We start from the raw sequence: 17,291 nt of genomic DNA, 5'->3' as shown, positions 1-17,291 counted from the left end.
ACGTTTTACACCGAGCTTTTTTCCCTTATGAAGATGCTTGTATGCTTTACTCGCTCCCTTCTTATTGTTTCGCTCCCTTCTCAATTGTTTAATGAATTTTTTGTTCTTCGCTGTTTGCGGCTCCTCCTTCATTTCTCCCTACTGCGTTCACAGTCTTTTCACGTGATTACGTGGGAGTCGTGATGACGTGACACTCAACTCCTCCTCCCACGGCCATTGAGCTGCCGTCCATTACAGTATATTGTGAAAAAAGAGGTTCCAGTTATGACCATTACGCGTTGAATTTCGAAATGAAACCTGCCTAACTTTTGTAAGTAAGCTGTAAGGAATCAGCCTGCCAAATTTCAGCCTTCCACCTACACGGGAAGTTGCAGAATTAGTGATGAGTCAGTCAGTCAGTCAGTCAGTCAGTCAGTGAGGGCTTTGCCTTTTATTAATTAGTATAGATATGTGTATTTATTTATTTATTATAGAGGGTGAGCCAAAAAGAACTACCACATTTCAAATGTTTATTCTACAAAAACAGCGCAAGATAAAATAAATTTCATTACGACACAAGAAATGATATACAAAATAGGTTTATTTCAGTGTTTAAAAATGATGTCTTCAAGGTGGTAACCATCATCAGTGATACACTCTCTTTGAGACAATTTCTGAACGCTTGCATGACTTAATCACCCATTTTAAGGGGAATAGCGGCGATTTCATGGCAAATGGTGTCTTTGAGGGCTTCAAGGTTTTGAGGTCGGTTTGTGTGTGTATACCTTCAACTTGAGTTAGCCCCACAAGAAGAAATCACATGGAGTGAGATCAGGTGAACGTGAAGGCCACCCAATATCGCCGCGCAGGGAGATCTGCTTCCCTGGAAACATCTCCCACAAAAGTTGCATAGACGTCCATGCCATATGAGCGGTTGCCCCCTCCTGTTGAAACCAGGCATCCACCACATCCATTTCTTCCACCCGGGGCCATAAAAAGCTTTTTAGCATTTCAATCTATGTTCTAAAGTGACAATAACCATTGCTTCCCCCTCCTCAAAAAAGTATGGGCTTACAACTGTGAATTCAATTGGAACATGTTCACTGTGCATGGGTCTCTGAAGTTCATGAGGGTTGGTTTCAGCTCAATATCGCAAGTTTTGCTTATTTACGCAACAAATGGCAATGTGCCTTGTTGATACACACGATGATGACATCTTGATGAATGGTTTGCAGAATGTTTCTGCACCACTCTCTATGGGTATCCCAGTCTCTCTCATTGAGTTCTGGCACTACCATCATTTTGTATAGATGGAAATAAAGGTCCTCCTGCAAAATCCTCCTCAAAGAGCTGTTGGAAATGCCTAAGGCAGAAGCATGTTTGCATGCTGAATGTACCCATCTGTCTAAATTTAGCCACCCACTGAAGAATCCACTGTTAGGAGGGATGCTGAAGTGCGTTCGGAAGGCACATTGCATAGTGATGATGGATGTTGTTTTTGAAGATCGCTTTTTAGTCAAAGTAAAAAGTATGTGAACCCTTTGGAATTATCTGGTTTACTGCATGAATTTGTCATAAAAAGTGATCTGATCTTCATCTAAGTCACAGCTACTGATATACACAATGAGCTTAAGCCAATGACACATAAAAAGTCTTCTCTTTCATATCTTTATTTTACAAACGCATTCAACATTCACAGTGGTAGTAGAAAAAGTAAGTCAACCTTGGGATTTAATACAAGGTTGACCCTTGTTTGGCAGCAATGACCTCCACCAGGCGCGTCCTGTAACTTCAGATCAGATCTGCACGTTGTTGGTTGGTTGGTTGGTTTTGGGGTTTGTGGTTGGATTTTAGCCCATTCTTCCCTGCAGAACTGCCTTAACTCTTCCATATTCTTTGGTTGTCTTCTGTGTATGTCTCTTTTCAAGTCATTCCACAGCATCTCAATAGGATTGAGATCTGGGCTCTGACTGGGCCACTTCAAAAGGCAGAGTTTGTTCTTCTGAAGCCATTGTGCTGTGGATTTGCTGCAATGTTTGAGGTCATTATCCTGTTGCATCACCCAGCCTCTTCTGAGCTTAAGTTGACGGACAGACACCCTCACAACATTAGAATTTGTTGATAAAGTTGTGAATTTATTTTCACCTCAATGATGGCAAGCTGTCCAGGCCCTGATGCAGCAAAGTAGGCCCAAATCATGATGTTCCCTCCACCATACTTTACTGTAGGGATGATGTTTTGATGTTGATAAACAGTGCCCTTTTTATGCCAAATAAAGTTCTGCTTGTTCCTCCCAAATAGTTCAGTTTTGGTTTCATCACTCCACAAAAATTTTCCCAGTACCTTTGTGGAGTGTTCAAGTGCTCTTCTGCAAACTTCAGGCGTTCAGCAGTGTTCTTATTTGATAGCAGTAGCTTCCTTCTTGGTGTCCTGCCATGGACTCCTTTCTTGTTCAATGTTTTGCGTATAGTTGACTCATGAACAGAGATGTTAGCCAGTTCTAATGACTTCTTCAAGTCCTTTGCTGTCACTCTTCTTTACCTCATTGCTGACTTTGCGTTGTGCTCTTGGGCTCATCTTGGCAGGGCGCCCACTTCTAGGCAGAGTAGCCACAATACAAAATTGTCACCATTTATAGACAACTTGCCTAACAGTAGACTGATGAATATCTAAAATCTTTGAGATGACTTTGTAACCCTTTCCAGCCTTATGTAGATTAACAATTCTCGATCTTAGCTCTTCAGAAAGCTCTTTTGTGCGAGGCATGATTCCCATCTGGATATGCTTCTTGTCAAAAGCTCAAACTCAGACTTTATAGTGTTTTTTATCAATCAAAGTAATTCTAGGCCACACCTCTGAACTCGTTTCATTAAATGGACTGCAGGGGCCTCATGTATAAATGGTGCGTACGCACGTTCAAATCGCAATGTATAAAACCTAAACTTGGCGTAAAGCCACGCACATTTCCATGGTAGCTCATACCCTGGCGTACGCAAATTCTCTGCTCTGTTTTGCAGACTGGCGGCACCCAGCGTCAAAGCAGTGCTACTGTTCCAGTGTGGTTTCCTTCTTTAGATCCACATCCCTGACACAGCTTTATAAATACACTGAAATTAACCACATATTGTTTGTTTATTAGTTTAATGCATCTAATTGTAATTAACCTGTAGCAATATAATGGTCCACAGAATGGTCAAACTATTCTAAATACATTAGCTGCTTTAGCGTTGTTACTCTCACTGCACCTTCTTCTTCTCCTTTCAGCTGCTCCCGTTAGGGATGGCCACAGCGGATCATCTTTTTCCATATTACTCTCACTGCACCACTCGGAGTATTTATTTCACTGTATCGGAGTGTGGAATCACAGCTGTATAGCAGCTGATCGGAAAGAGAATTATCAGTATACAGCACCAAGCACACGCTGCCTCAGCCATGCTGTCTATTGAACTGCTATCACACAGCAAACGCTTCAGAGCCTTTCCTCGCCGTTCAGAAACAGTATCATCCCAAGAACTATAAACACACTCAATCAGTCCATCAAGTGCTCCTTGTAGAACTGTTTGTACTTATAAGTACAATTACCTCACTGTAAAGTTGCGATAGTTATAATGCACAACCTGAGCCACTTTATAAGATGAAATGCAGAAAATATGTTTATTATATTATACAGATAAAACTTTAACTTAATTTAAATAATCTATATTGTTAATAAAAAAACATGAGGACACGGTGTCACAGCACTAGCAAGGAGCTGGCGCTCCGTTCATGGATTGTTCCTGCCTCGCGCTGTATTCTTGCTTGGACTGGCGCAACACTGGATGGATAGAATAATTTAACATGTACTACGAAGATATTTCAATGTTCCTTAAAAGTTTTGAACAATCTGTGTTCTAAGCTTACAGATGGCTTAACGTCTATTGCAGAGCTGATTGGGTGATGATTGGGTATTTGGAGAAAGAAAAGTAAGGACAGGAATTGGGGGTTAGTACATTTAAAAGACATTACTGCTGCAATAAATTATTTCATTGAAGGTCGCGCATGGCGCAGCAAGCATCCTGCGTGAGGCATGAACAATCACTGTGCCACCGTGTTCCCATGTTTAATTACATGCTTTAACTCCTATCATCATGAAAATTATATCAAGAATACATCTCGGTATTTTACTTACAGCGTAAGATTGCGTAATTCTGGGAGGAGACGGGGCGGGACAGCATGCATGTGCATTATTTTTCACGTTGACCGGGATTTATGTAGCAGAAGAACGTGGAAATTGGCGTTCGCACAGATTTATGCATCTGTTTTTTTTTTTGTGCGTATAAACATTCCACTTTTGTTGTTACGCCATGTTATAGTGTGAGTTCTACGCACGCCATTATACGTGAGGCCCCAGGTGTGCTAAATTCTGACTGCAATGAGCTTTTTAAAAAAAAATATATCATGGACTGAGCCATCGATACGACCGATCTCGTCATCGGCGTGTAGTTTTGTGGGAGTATAGGCCAATTCGGGATTTGAAGGTTTTGCTGCAGATATCACGGGTAAAAACACCACTGGCTAGCTGTCTTGCTGCTGCTTTCCTTTGCATCCTCCTTGCTTCCAGCTGTGCCAGTCTGCTCATCTCAAAGTGCTGGACACCTTCATGACAGATTCGTCGGCAGGTGGACCAGTTCAGAGTGAGTTGATAAAATTGTATCGTAAGACCACATGTCTTCAGGTTGGCTTTGAGACTGTCCTTGTATCGGAGTAAAGGACGCCCTACTGAGCGATGGCCATTTGACTGCCCAAAGAAGATTTGTTTTGGGATCCGAGTATCTGCCATGCGCCCACATGTCCTGCCCACCGCAGCTGTGCAGCTTTGATGACTGCCTCGATGCCATGCATACCACTTTTACATAGCACCTCTGTATTTGGGACCATGTTTTGCCACTTCACATGAATGATTCTGCGGAGACAGTGTAGATGGAACTGGTCTAGCTTTTTCAGATTGCGGCAATAGTGTCCACGTTTCACATCCATATAATAAAATCGTTAGGACAGCGGCTCTATATACTGCCAGTTTCGTGGACAGTGTAACTCCATGTTCATTCCAGAGATGATTCTGAAGTTTACCAAAAGATGTGCTGGCTTTGGCGAGTCTTACAGAAATATCGCAGTCATTGCCTGCAAAACTGCTTGGGACACTGCCTAGGTAAGTAAACTTGTCTGCATATACAAGTGCTGTCCCATCAACAGTCACTGCTTGTTATTGGAGGTGACTACTGGAAGATGCCTGAATCATGACTTCTGTCTTCTTGAGACTGACGGTGAGACCAAAACATTTGGCTGCACTGGCAGAGCACTTCATCAAGCCCTGTAGGTCATCCGGAGAATGAGCCATGAGAGCACAATCATCGGCAAATAGGAGGTTACATATGATAGCATTATGGACTTTGGACTTGGCCCCTAAGAGGCTAAGTTTGAAGATGTCACCGTCTGTTGTGAACTGTACTGGAATACCAATATTGCAGTCTTTGAAAGCTATATACAGCATAAATGAGAAGAAGATGCTGAACAGGAATGGGGCAAGCATGCAGTCCTGCTTTGTACCATTGGAGACCATAAATTCCTGTGACATTTTGCCATCCTCAGTGACGCAAGCTTTCATGCCATCATGAAATGAAAAGACAATATTCATCAGATTTGTGGGACAGCCAATTTTATGCAGAATGAGCCAAAGTCCTTTTCTTTTTACAGAATCAAAGGCTTTGGTGAGATCAATAAACGCAGCCATCGGATCTTTGTTTTGTTTGTGGCACTTCTCCTGAAGCTGTCTTGCAGCTAATATCATGTCCATGGTGCTACGCCCAGGGTGGAAGCCACACTGACTCTCGGGCAGTATGCCATTTTCGGACATGTGCGTGTATTATCTGTTCATGATCATGCGTGCAAGTATTTTGCAGGCTATGCCTCGGTGATCATCACATACTGAGCGATCCCCTTTACATTTGAACATGTGAACTATCTGTGTCTCCTTGAAATCTTGTGGTACTGTCTCCTGTCCCCAGATCTACACAAACAGTTGTGTTAGTTTACGTGCTAGCTGGTGGCCCCCATAATTGAACACTTCTTGAACAAGACCGCCTACTCCTGGTGCCTTTCCAGACGCCATGCATTTGATGGCATGTAAGACTTCATGCTCAGATGGGGGTATATCAAGGTTGTCAGCTATCTGCCACTGTGGTATTTCAGCTAGCACACTCTCATCAAACAAGGATTCTGGGTTTAATACTGCTTGAAAGTGTTCAGCCCAACGTTCCGATCCGTGATCAGTGAACTGCTTTCTTTGGATCACACAGGTACACTGCCAGAGTCGCATGGTCCATACACTGCTTCAGGCCGTCGTAGAATGCCTTCATGTCATGACGATTTGCTGCCGCTTGAAGTTCCATAGCTTTAGCTGCCCACCACTGTTCCTTCATTGCACGAAGCTGGGCTTGGGCCTCTTTTCTTGCGGCAGCATATGCCTGTCTTTTGTCAGTGCAATGTTTGTTGTTGATCCAGAGTAGATGTGTGGCATGCATTCTATCTAACAGCACACGGGCTTCAGAATCCTGTTCATCAAACCAGTCTTTGTTGCCTGTTTTATGGAAACCGACCACGTCTGCAGCACAGCTATAAACCGTGTTCTTAAAGTGGTCCCAGTCATCAGAGCCTTTACCAGTGTTAGCCAACTTGGACGTTAGTTCTAATTGTAGCTTCAGCTGTGTTTCTGGGTTCTTAAGTAAAGCCACATTTAATTTCCTCACTGCTGTTACATGACGCTGTCTGCACAGCAGGTGGATCGACAAGAAGACGGAACAACGTACTAGTCTGTGGTCTGACTAGCATGATGTACAACACATGACCTGTGTCAAACGAACTTCTCTGGCATCACAATTCCTTACTAATACATAACCAAGCATGTGCCAGTGTTTCGAGTGAGGGTGCATGCTTATTTGCTTGCTGGAAGACTGTTTGTAACCACCAGTTCATGTTTGGCACACAACTCCAGTAACAGGGTGCTGTTTGCGTTCTCGTTACCAACACCATGGTGCCCAAGTCCTCCTTTCCAGGTCTTATAGTCACGGCCTACACGTGCATTGAAGTCTCCAAGCACAAACAGCTTGTTGTTAAATGGGACAGAAGAAATGGTTTTAGTCTGCTCTGCATAGAATACTTCTTTGTCTTCAGTAATTGCTGTCATTGATGGTGCATAAATGGACAGCAGTGTGGCTTGCCCCCCTCAAGGCAGATTGATTGTCATCGACATCAGGCGAGATGATAACTGGTGAAGCAGACAGCTTCGTAGGTATGGACTGTTTAATAGCAAAACCAACTCCACCCTATCTAGGTATGCCTTCTGGTTGTCCAATGCAATTAAAGGTATATCCACCTCCAGCTTCTGTGAACTGTGAGTAACCAGAAATACATGTTTCGCTGAATGCAGCAATAGCGACATTGTATCGAGATAGCTCTCTGACAATTATTGCTGTCCTTTGCTCATGACTATCTGTGCTGTCGAGAAGGGTACAGACATTCCATGTGGCCAAACGAAGTGTTGGCTGCTCTTTGCGATTATTCTTACTCTTGCTCAGGTTTTGACAGCAAACTGGATATCCAACTGGTCGCGGTCTACCAGTAGGAGGAGATGGAACTAGTATTAGCATGTATGTATGTGTGTCTGTGTGTGTGTGTGTCTGTGTGTGTGTGTGTGTGTATTCAATATAACACATATTGAAACTGTTTGGAATGCAGAGAAATATGCTGCATTCATTTGCTCACAGACACATGGTAATTCTGAGTTTCTTAGTCGGAAAGTCCATGTGTTCACACTACAGACTCGGTAGTATGTCAGACAATTTGGAGAAAAAAACAAAGCTACCAGAATTGTCCAAGTTGTAATGCTGACTTTTCACCTGAGTCAGTTGTACAAAATGAAACCTATGAATGAGCTGGTCATTTTTTTTTTTTTGGTCAAATTGCATCTGGGGCAAAGCGACACATTTATTAAGAACAGGTGAACACAGCATTACCTAGAGGAAATTTAACTTGGTTCCACAAAAACTGTGTGTGTTATCCAGTTTAATAATATTTGGAAAGAAATAGAAGAGAAAAATGCAAAGAACTTACAATTTAGCAAGCTGCTGTAGTTCACAAATTATTTTGATGATGTACGTTTTGGTGGGGCGAGGAGGGAATCTGTAATATAAGAATAATTTGACATGGCAGACTAAAAGCACTGGCAAGTCATAAAATGAAATTCCAAATTTTGTTATCAACAAGGATTGACTTCTAGTTAAGCAATTTTGATGGAACAAAAACTTGCAGTCAGTGCAGACTGCATGGACCAAACTTAAGGACCCCCAGATTACAGTAACAAGTTTACTTCACTGCTGTTCCTTCCTACTATGCGTCTCTTTGTTTGCTCTGATTACCTTTTCTTGTTGTTCGACACTTCTTTAAATGCAGGACTTCTCTCCAGTCACTACGCAGGTCTCTCCTTTAAATTAATTTTGATGTTAGCCACATTATCCCACATGGCCTTTAATTCCATGTGGCCTATCACACATGACACTTCTGCTGTAATCCCTGTTGTCAGGCTGCATGCTATGATACTATCTTCATGGATGATGGATTGATGTGGATCATGGTTGAAATTCTGGGCTTTGGAATGCAAATTGCAAATCTAGCATCAATGGATTACAATTTTTGTGTATTTCACCTAATAAATAAATGTTCAGGGCTCAACATTAATGGTTGCCATTTGCCACCATTTTGAGACTCTTGGCAAGCACTTTTTGGCCGGTGGTTGCCAAGAATATCAATTACTTTGGTGATGCAATGGATCAGAAATAACCGGTTTTTGCTTATTAGGCGTAAAGGGCAGATTGGTGTATAATTTGGCAATTGCTGGTCTGTTTTACAATTAAAATAATGTTAGCTGCGCACATGTGTACTGCATGTCTGGCTTTTTGTTATGCAGATAAAGTTTAAAAAAAAATAATTAATGAATGGCCACACTGCAAGCCATTAAAGGCTTTAAAAATCTCACATAACTCGTAGCTACTACAAAGTCTGCTGTGTAAGTATGTGAAGATGAAAGATTACAACACACAGCAGAATACACTGACTTTCAATAACTTTCATTATGTGAGTAAAAACAGCATTCTTTTAATGCCTTTGTTCCCTTCTTTTTTGAGTGCTTCTTCAAAGTACAGCAATGTTATTGTTTAATGAATTTTATTTTTAGTAGTAACTCATTCGTTTTATGTAAATAAGAGATACGTCAACTGATATATTAGAAACTCAATAAAGGATCATGTAAGAAAAGTCTGCTGAATATTTTAGAAAAAAACATTGGAAACAGAAGTTGAGCAGGTAGAGATAATGAGCACAAGCACCTGAATTTTTACATTAAAATATACAGATGGTTGTAGCATATTTTTGTTCATATGACATTTGCTATACAGAATGTGTATGTACAGTGAACCTGTTAAAAGTATCATTGTATTTTGTTAAACATATTTAGATTATTTATAATTTTTTGCTACCCATAAGTAATCCCTAAGCTGTTGCTTATGCTGTTGCCACGGCGGGACTTTTGTACAGGGTGAGCTTCTGTGGCCATGAAATTAATCAATGCGTATTGAATAGCATTTGTTCTTTGTTTTTTAAAGAAATGTTTGTACTGCTATACTGGAATTTCCAGCCTATGTAACCCTTTCATGTTATCTTAGAGTTGAATTGTGCACAGCTAGTTGCATGCACATAGTCATCCCTGAGTTTCCTAATTTCCACTGAATGGCAGGTAATTGCAAAGAATCGTGGTTGGACAGGATTTGGTGCTGAGTAAGTGATGTCTTAACATAAAGCTTGCAAAGAAGAAATTGATTTGTTGTGTTATAATAATTATAGTACTTCACAAGCCACTAGTGACAGTATTATAGATTGTATTTCAAGTGATAGTGAAGCATACCAAGTTGATGATTTTGCATAAACGTTCTGTATGTGCATGCAGTGCCACACTTGGCAACTTTTAAAGCTGCTCTTCACTGGTCTACAAAGTTCAAAACAGACTTATCAGGTATAGATGATCCCTCACAGAATTTCAATCTGCTCACCAGTGACCTCACTTATGGGGTGCACATGTGGTCCATTAGGAGAAGTTTCTTGCTTTATTTGCATTTATTGTATAATTCAAAAGCCTGACATTGAAATGTCTCTCTATTATAAAAGAAAAATCTTGAGACAAGACTTTTTACAAGAGATTTTTTCAAGTCCCATGAGACGAGACTTTTGCCAAGATATTTTGTCAATTCCCGCCCTCCTCTCAATCATTTACAACCACGCCCATGGTCCACTCCCCTCTCATTCATGTGAATGCTTTTGTCAGACACAGTTCCTGTGCTCTCAGCTCTTACAAATTTTTACGTTTTCCTCACTTTAAGTTCCCAATAAGAGAGTTACTATGTCGAGATCTTATTGATGAATTTCATCCCAAAGGGTTATCAACAGAAGAAATGAGTACATGGGTCAAACGAATTACAGTAATCCCTCGCTATATCGTGCTTCGCCTTTCACGGCTTCACTCCATCGCGGATTTTATATGTAAGCATATTTAAATATACAGTATATCTCGGATTTTTTGCTGGTTCGTGGATTTCTGCGGATAATGGGTCTTTTAATTTCTGGTACATGCTTCCTCAGTTGGTTTGCCCAGTTGATTTCATACAAGGGACGCTATTGGCAGATGGCTGAGAAGCTACCCAACTTACTTTTCTCTTCTCTCTCTCTCTCTCTTGCGCTGACTTTCTCTGATCCTGACGTAGGGGGATTGAGCAGGGGGGCTGTTCGCACACCTAGACGATACGGACGCTCGTCTAAAAATGCTGAAAGATTATCTTCACGTTGCTACCTTCTGTGCAGCTGCTTCCTGAAGCGACATGCTGCATGGTGCTTCGCATACTTAAAAGCTCAAAGGGCACGTATTGATTTTTGCTTGTTTGTTTTTCTCTGTCTCTCTGTCTCTGTCTCTCTCTCTCTCTCTCTCTGCTCCTGACGGAGGGGGTGTGAGCTGCCGCCTTCAACAGCTTTGTGCCACGGTGCTTCGCATACTTAAAAACCAAACAGCCCTATTGATTTGTTTGCTTTCCTCTGTCTTTATGACAGTCTCTTCTCCTGACGCGCACTCCTTTGAAGAGGAAGATATGTCTGCATTCTTTTAATTGTGAGATGGAACTGTCATCTCTGTCTTGTCATGGAGCACAGTTTAAACTTTTGAAAAAGAGACAAATGTTTGTTTGCAGTGTTTGAATAGCATTCCTGTCTCTCTACAACCTCCTGTGTTTCTGCGCTAATCTGTGACCCAAGCATGACAATATAAAAATAACCATATAAACATATGGTTTCTACTTCGCAGATTTTCTTATTTCGCGGGTGGCTCTGGAACGCAACCCCCGCGATGGAGGAGGGATTACTGTAACGTGAAAATTGTCAATCGGTTACACTGCAATGACATGTAAAATTTTAACAGGTGACAAAATAGGTAATGTAGTACATCTTCCGCGGATAACATTAGACACCAAAGGAGATCTTGATATACCATTCGTATTAAAACGTTTACAGTTTCCCGTTACAATAGCTTTTGCTATGACAATTAACATATCACAGGGACAAACATTCGAAAAAGTCAGTTTATTTATTAGAGAAAGAAACTATGTTAACTCACAGGCAGTTATACGTTGCATTGCCACGATGTAAGTCCAAACACGAAATCAAAATTAAATGCGATATTGATGAAAAGTTAATTCCAAATATTGTTTTTAATGAAGTATTACAGTAAAAGTGCAAGTTTAAAAGTGTTTGCGTGTTAATTTCAAAGCCAAAAAGAACAAAAACATATAACGCAACAAATACCTCTAACGCAACATGAAACAATTTTCTTCCAATTTATTATGTTTTACTATTTTTTACTATGGTTAATTACTCGCTGTAATGAAAAATAGTTCTACTATGCATATGTAACAATTCCCATGAAAATAACAATTTAAATTTAAATTGTACATCCGCTTCCCCATACGCAAGAGGCAGATCCGCGAAGTGGCTAGTGTGTAGTCCCCGCCTGGGGGTTGGAGAACAGGGGGCAGAACCCCCTAGTACTAATTTACAAAATCTTTACTCAAGACATATTATAGGCCATCCTTGATGTGGGTCATGAGTGAAAATCATTTCGGCTTACTTGTCAAGTATTTACATTTTGTTGACCACTTATCACTTCATACAGTAGTATTTTTTTTTAAATAAGACCCTCCTCCACACTTTACATTCCTGAACAGAAAGTTGTTGACAAAGCACAATCTGTAGCTCCTACAATTACTCCCAATCTCTTTATAAGAGACCAGTAACGGCGCATCTTGACTTGAGCATTCATAGTATTCATCCTCTTCCTCTGTACGTTTAGCATTCGTTTGCTCAGAGGTTGATGTGCTTGCTGCTTCCTGAGCAGCTCTTCTTCTCTCCACCCTAACGGGCCACTGCTTCTCTTTTTTCGTCGGCATCTTTTCGCGTTAAAACCGATTTAGTTTTTGTGTTGCAATTACTTAGTATGTTTTCTTTAATCTTTCACTTAATCTGGCACTTAAGTCTTCAATCTGCCTCAACAATGATTAGCGAAGGTGGTAAGGAATGAGAACGGCGCACGGCCGCCCTGCTGTGTGCTGCCGAGAGTTGATTCTGCAATAAAATAAAAATAAAGAGTAATAAAATCATCACCCCGAAAGCGGATATTAGATGTCATGTAGTATATGTGTACCAAATTTCAAGTCAATGGGTGAAACGGTTTGCGAGCCACAGGTGATTTAAAATCCTGGACAGACAAACGAACAGCCATGGTAGAGTATTATAGAAGAAGATAAGAAGTAATTGTTGAAAAACTAAATTTGCTGATGTGTCTAATATTTTATCTTTAAAATGTTTTTTTTTATCTATTTTTACATGACTTTTCTTTTAATGTAACTGGGTGCCAGAAAGTTTTGTAATACCCCCCCCCCCCCCATATATTCAAACATACACTCATACTAGAGTTGATTAATCAGACTGTTTTTGTTTTTAATATTTTAACACAACAGGCTATGCTCTGATGGCTTTCAAGTATAATTCAAAGCTTTGCCATTACAAACCCTATCCTTCTGTCTGTATCCCTCATAATTTGAGATGCTGTTTCTATCATTTTTGCTACTATCCTTACTCCTATTGCATACTCACACTACTTCCTGCTTTTGTTTAGTGCCCATTCAGTTTTAGGTGACTCCTAAGCTTCGTCATTACAAAACTGACCCTTCAAAATTTTGTCATTTGCTTTGAGTAAATGTAAATTAAATACCAGATCAAATTTACCAGTAAATTTTTAAGTGCTTATGGTTCACTTGGCAATCACTTTAAAAGTTTTACACTGCAGGTTTTTGAGAAATGTGACACCTACCTCATAAAAATGCACCTCTTCTTAAAGCATTTTAGGACTTTGTAGAATTTTTGTGCCTTTCCTGTCTTCATAGATTTAGTTTTATTGACCCAATCAGCCTTTAATCATCTGTGATTTTTTTTGGGTGACTTAGTTTTTGCCTTTGGTGCATTGCTTTAAAATGGTATAATTGTTTAATTTTGGTCATATGTTAACTTAATAATTCCTGCTAATCAAATTTATTTTATATATTTTGATTTTGTGTTCCATGTATGGTGTTTGCATGTTTTCCCCATGTTCATGTGTGTTTTCTTTGCTACTCTGGTTTCCTTCCACAGTCCAAAGACATGTAGGTTAGGTGAACTGCATTGCTAAATTTGACCTAGTTTGTATAGTCAGGTGTTCCTTTCTTGCACCCAGTAACTGCCGAGTTAAGTTCCAGCTGTCCCTTGACTCTGCTCAGGATAAGTGTGTTATAAAAATAGATGTTATGGAATAGATAGATATAGATATATTTGTGTCAGTCTGAATAGTGATAATGAACCTCTTAGTGATGGTCACAATATGATGTGGATATTCAGCTGTTCCATTTGTAAAACACACAGTTTCCTTAACCCAACTTTTTTAAATGGGATGTGGACAGTATGCTTTTTCAGCCACATCTAACAATACAATAGCTATTTATCACTACAGCTAAAGAGTTTATGGGCTTGGACTAGTGAATGGTGAAATGGATTTTGGGGGTTTGGAATGATGTGATGTGCTGAGGAGAATTAGTAGTACGAACTTGTTCTTTTTATAGCCAATCATTATCCTCAAGTAATTCTGATTTGGTGTTTTCCTTTCCTTAACACTAGAATTACCAGAGCCTACGAAAAAACTTGTAGATCCGGCCCACCTTAAATCTTTTCGCACCTCTCTGTCAGCGTCTTTTGTCCTGTAAATGTGCTGATTACAGACAAGTAGCAAGCAGTCTACTATTCTATACCCCCACAGCTGCAGAACGTGCACAAAGTTCTCCCAGCTCAGCTGCCTTGATTGATTATGTGGGAGTGAAGTGCTGGAGTTTTAGAGTGGAAATAATAGATCGTTATTTGGAACGCATGCATTTCATGTGTGTTCTGTTTCCATAATAATCTGTGTAAACACATTGATAAAACAGAAATGTTTTTCATATTTTAGTAATAAATGACAAAATGTTGGCATAAACTATATGTGTGAAGCCTGAAGTCCAAAGATCTAATAAACACTTTAAAAAGGTTCTAGCATAAAACAACAGCTTCTGTGGCGTAGCGGTAAGATTTGCTGACTTGTAATCAAGAGTTCCCAGTTCGATTCTGACTGTCTTGCATATTTACCATTTTCAGTAGTGAGCTGCTCTTATTGTTAATATATTATACAGTACACACATACATTTGGTTTGTGTCTGTAACAGACGGTGTACATGTATAGTACTTGTGAAATTTACCGTTTTATTTTCACTTTTTTTTCTCTCAGTCACGATCCTGATACATACTACTAAACCCCCCCCCACCCACCCAGAGATCTAATGCTGATAGTTTTTATTTGAAACTGGGAGTAACTGTAGATGTGAGTGGTGCTTTGATGCAATGGAACTGGACATTCTCTGATCTGGAGGATTAAAAGCTGACACACAAACGCTGGTGAGTCTGCCTACTTCGTATCTCACCGTCACTTGATTTTTTTTTTATTCAGTTTTATTGAGTGTTCCTGCTCACGCTGAATTAGTATGCGCCTTATGGTCTATGATGTCAAAGATGCACTGACAAAAAAAATAAAAAGAAAAAACACTCTTGATTACAAGTCAGCAAATCTTACCACTACGCCACAGAAGCTGTTGTTTTATCCTTGAACCTTTTGTGAAAGTGTTTATTTGATCTTTGGACTTTAGGCTTCACACATTATATAGTTTATGCCAACATTTTGTCATTTACTACTAAAATATGAGAAACGTTTCTGTTTTAACAATGTGTTTACACAGATTATTATGGAAACTGAACACACATGAAATGCATGTGTTGCAAATAATGATCTATTATTTCCACTCTAAAACTCCAGCACTTCACTCCCAAGATAATAAATCAAGGCATGAGCTGGGAGAACTTCTGCATGTTCTGTGGCTCTGGGGGGATGGAATACAGTCATGGCCAAAATTATTGGCACCCCTGGAATTTTCCTTGAAAATGCACAATTTCTCCCAGAAAATTGTTGCAATTACAAATGTTTTGGTATACACATGTTTATTTCCTTTATGTGCATTGGAACAATACAACAAAATAGAGAAAAAAAGCCAAATCTGACATTATTTCACACAAAACTCAAAAACCAGGCTGGACAAAATTATTGGCACCCTCTACTTAATATTTAGTTGCACGCCCTTTGGAAAAAATAACTGAAATTAAGCACTTCCTATAACCATCAACAAGCTCTCAACTGGAATTTCCGACCACTCTTCTTTTGCAAACTGCTCAAGGTTTCTCAGATTTGAAGGGCGCCTTCTCCCAACAGCAATTTTGAGATCTCTCCATAAGTGTTCAATCGGATTTAGATCCGGACTCATTGCTGGCCACTTCAGAACTCTCCAGTGCTTTGTCTTCAACCATTTCTGAGTGCTTTTAGAGGTATGTTTGGGGTCATTGTCCTGCTGGAACACCCATGACCTCTGACGCAGACCCAGCTTTCTGACACTGGGCACTACATTGCGCCCCAGTATATTTTGGTAGTCTTCAGATTTCATGATGCCTTGCACACAGTCAAGGCATCCAGTGCCAGAGGCAGCAAAACATCCCCAAAACATCTTAGAACCTCCACCATGTTTGACTGTAGGTACTGTGTTCTTTTCTTCGTAGGCCTCATTCCGTTTTCTGTAAACAGTAGAATGATGAGCTTTACCAAAAAGCTCTACCTTGGTCTCATCTGTTCACAAGACGTTCGTCCAGAAGAATTTTGGTTTCCTGAAGTACATTTTGGCAAACTCCAGTCTGGCTTTTTTATGTTTCTGTGTCAGCAGTGGTGTCCTCCTGGCTCTCCTGCCATAGCGTTTCATTTCATTCAGATGTCGACGGATAGTTCGAGCTGACACTGTTGCACCCTGAGTCTGCAGAACAGCTTGAATATGTTTTGAAGTTGACTGGGGTTGTTCATCCACCATTCGGACTATCCTTTGTTGCAGTCTTTTATCAATTTTTCTCTTCCGTCCACGTCCAGGGAGATTAGCTGCAGTGCCATGTGTTGTGAACTTCTTGATTTATGTTGCGCACAGTGGACAAAGGAACATGAAGATCTCTGGAGATGGATTTGTAGCCTTGAGATTGTTGATATTTTTCCACAGTTTTTGTTCTCCAACAATTCTCTGCTCTTCTTTTTGTTTTCCATGCTTAGTGTGGCACACTCAGACACACAACAGAAAGTTTGAGTCAACTTTTCTCCATTTTAACTGGCTTCAGGTGTGATTGCTATATTGCCAGCACCTGTTTCTTGCCACAGGTGAGTTCAAACAAGCATCATATGCTTGAAATAAAACTATTTACCCACAATTTTGAAAGGGTGCCTTTTGTCCGGCCCATTTTTGGAGTTCTGTGTGACATGATGTCAGATTTGGCTTTTTTTGTTTTTTTGTGTTGTTCCAATGTGCATAAAGGAGATAAATATGTATATACAAAAACATTTGTAATTGCAATAATTTTCTGGGAGAAATGGTGCATTTTCTGGGAAAATTCCAGGGGTGCCGATAATTTCGGCCATGACTGTAGCTGGCTGCTTGTCTTTATCGGCACATTTACAGGACAAAAGACGCTGACGGAGAGATGCAAAC

General features: G+C 40.2%; 2 protein-coding genes across 2 annotated transcripts in view; one reads left to right on the top strand and one right to left on the bottom strand.

The window, feature by feature from the left end:
* The window catches only part of LOC114662582 (NADH-cytochrome b5 reductase 3-like), a 1,047,486-nt gene that overhangs the window by 731,959 nt on the left and 298,236 nt on the right, over nucleotides 1-17,291 (bottom strand). The gene's annotated exons all lie outside the window — the stretch shown is intronic.
* The window catches only part of tmem263 (transmembrane protein 263), an 84,216-nt gene that overhangs the window by 26,917 nt on the left and 40,008 nt on the right, over nucleotides 1-17,291 (top strand). The gene's annotated exons all lie outside the window — the stretch shown is intronic.

Source organism: Erpetoichthys calabaricus, chromosome 1, assembly GCF_900747795.2.
Source record: "Erpetoichthys calabaricus chromosome 1, fErpCal1.3, whole genome shotgun sequence".
Classification (NCBI taxonomy): domain Eukaryota; kingdom Metazoa; phylum Chordata; class Cladistia; order Polypteriformes; family Polypteridae; genus Erpetoichthys; species Erpetoichthys calabaricus.
Note: the sequence above shows the minus strand (reverse complement) of the source record. Positions and strands in the feature narration are given on the sequence as shown.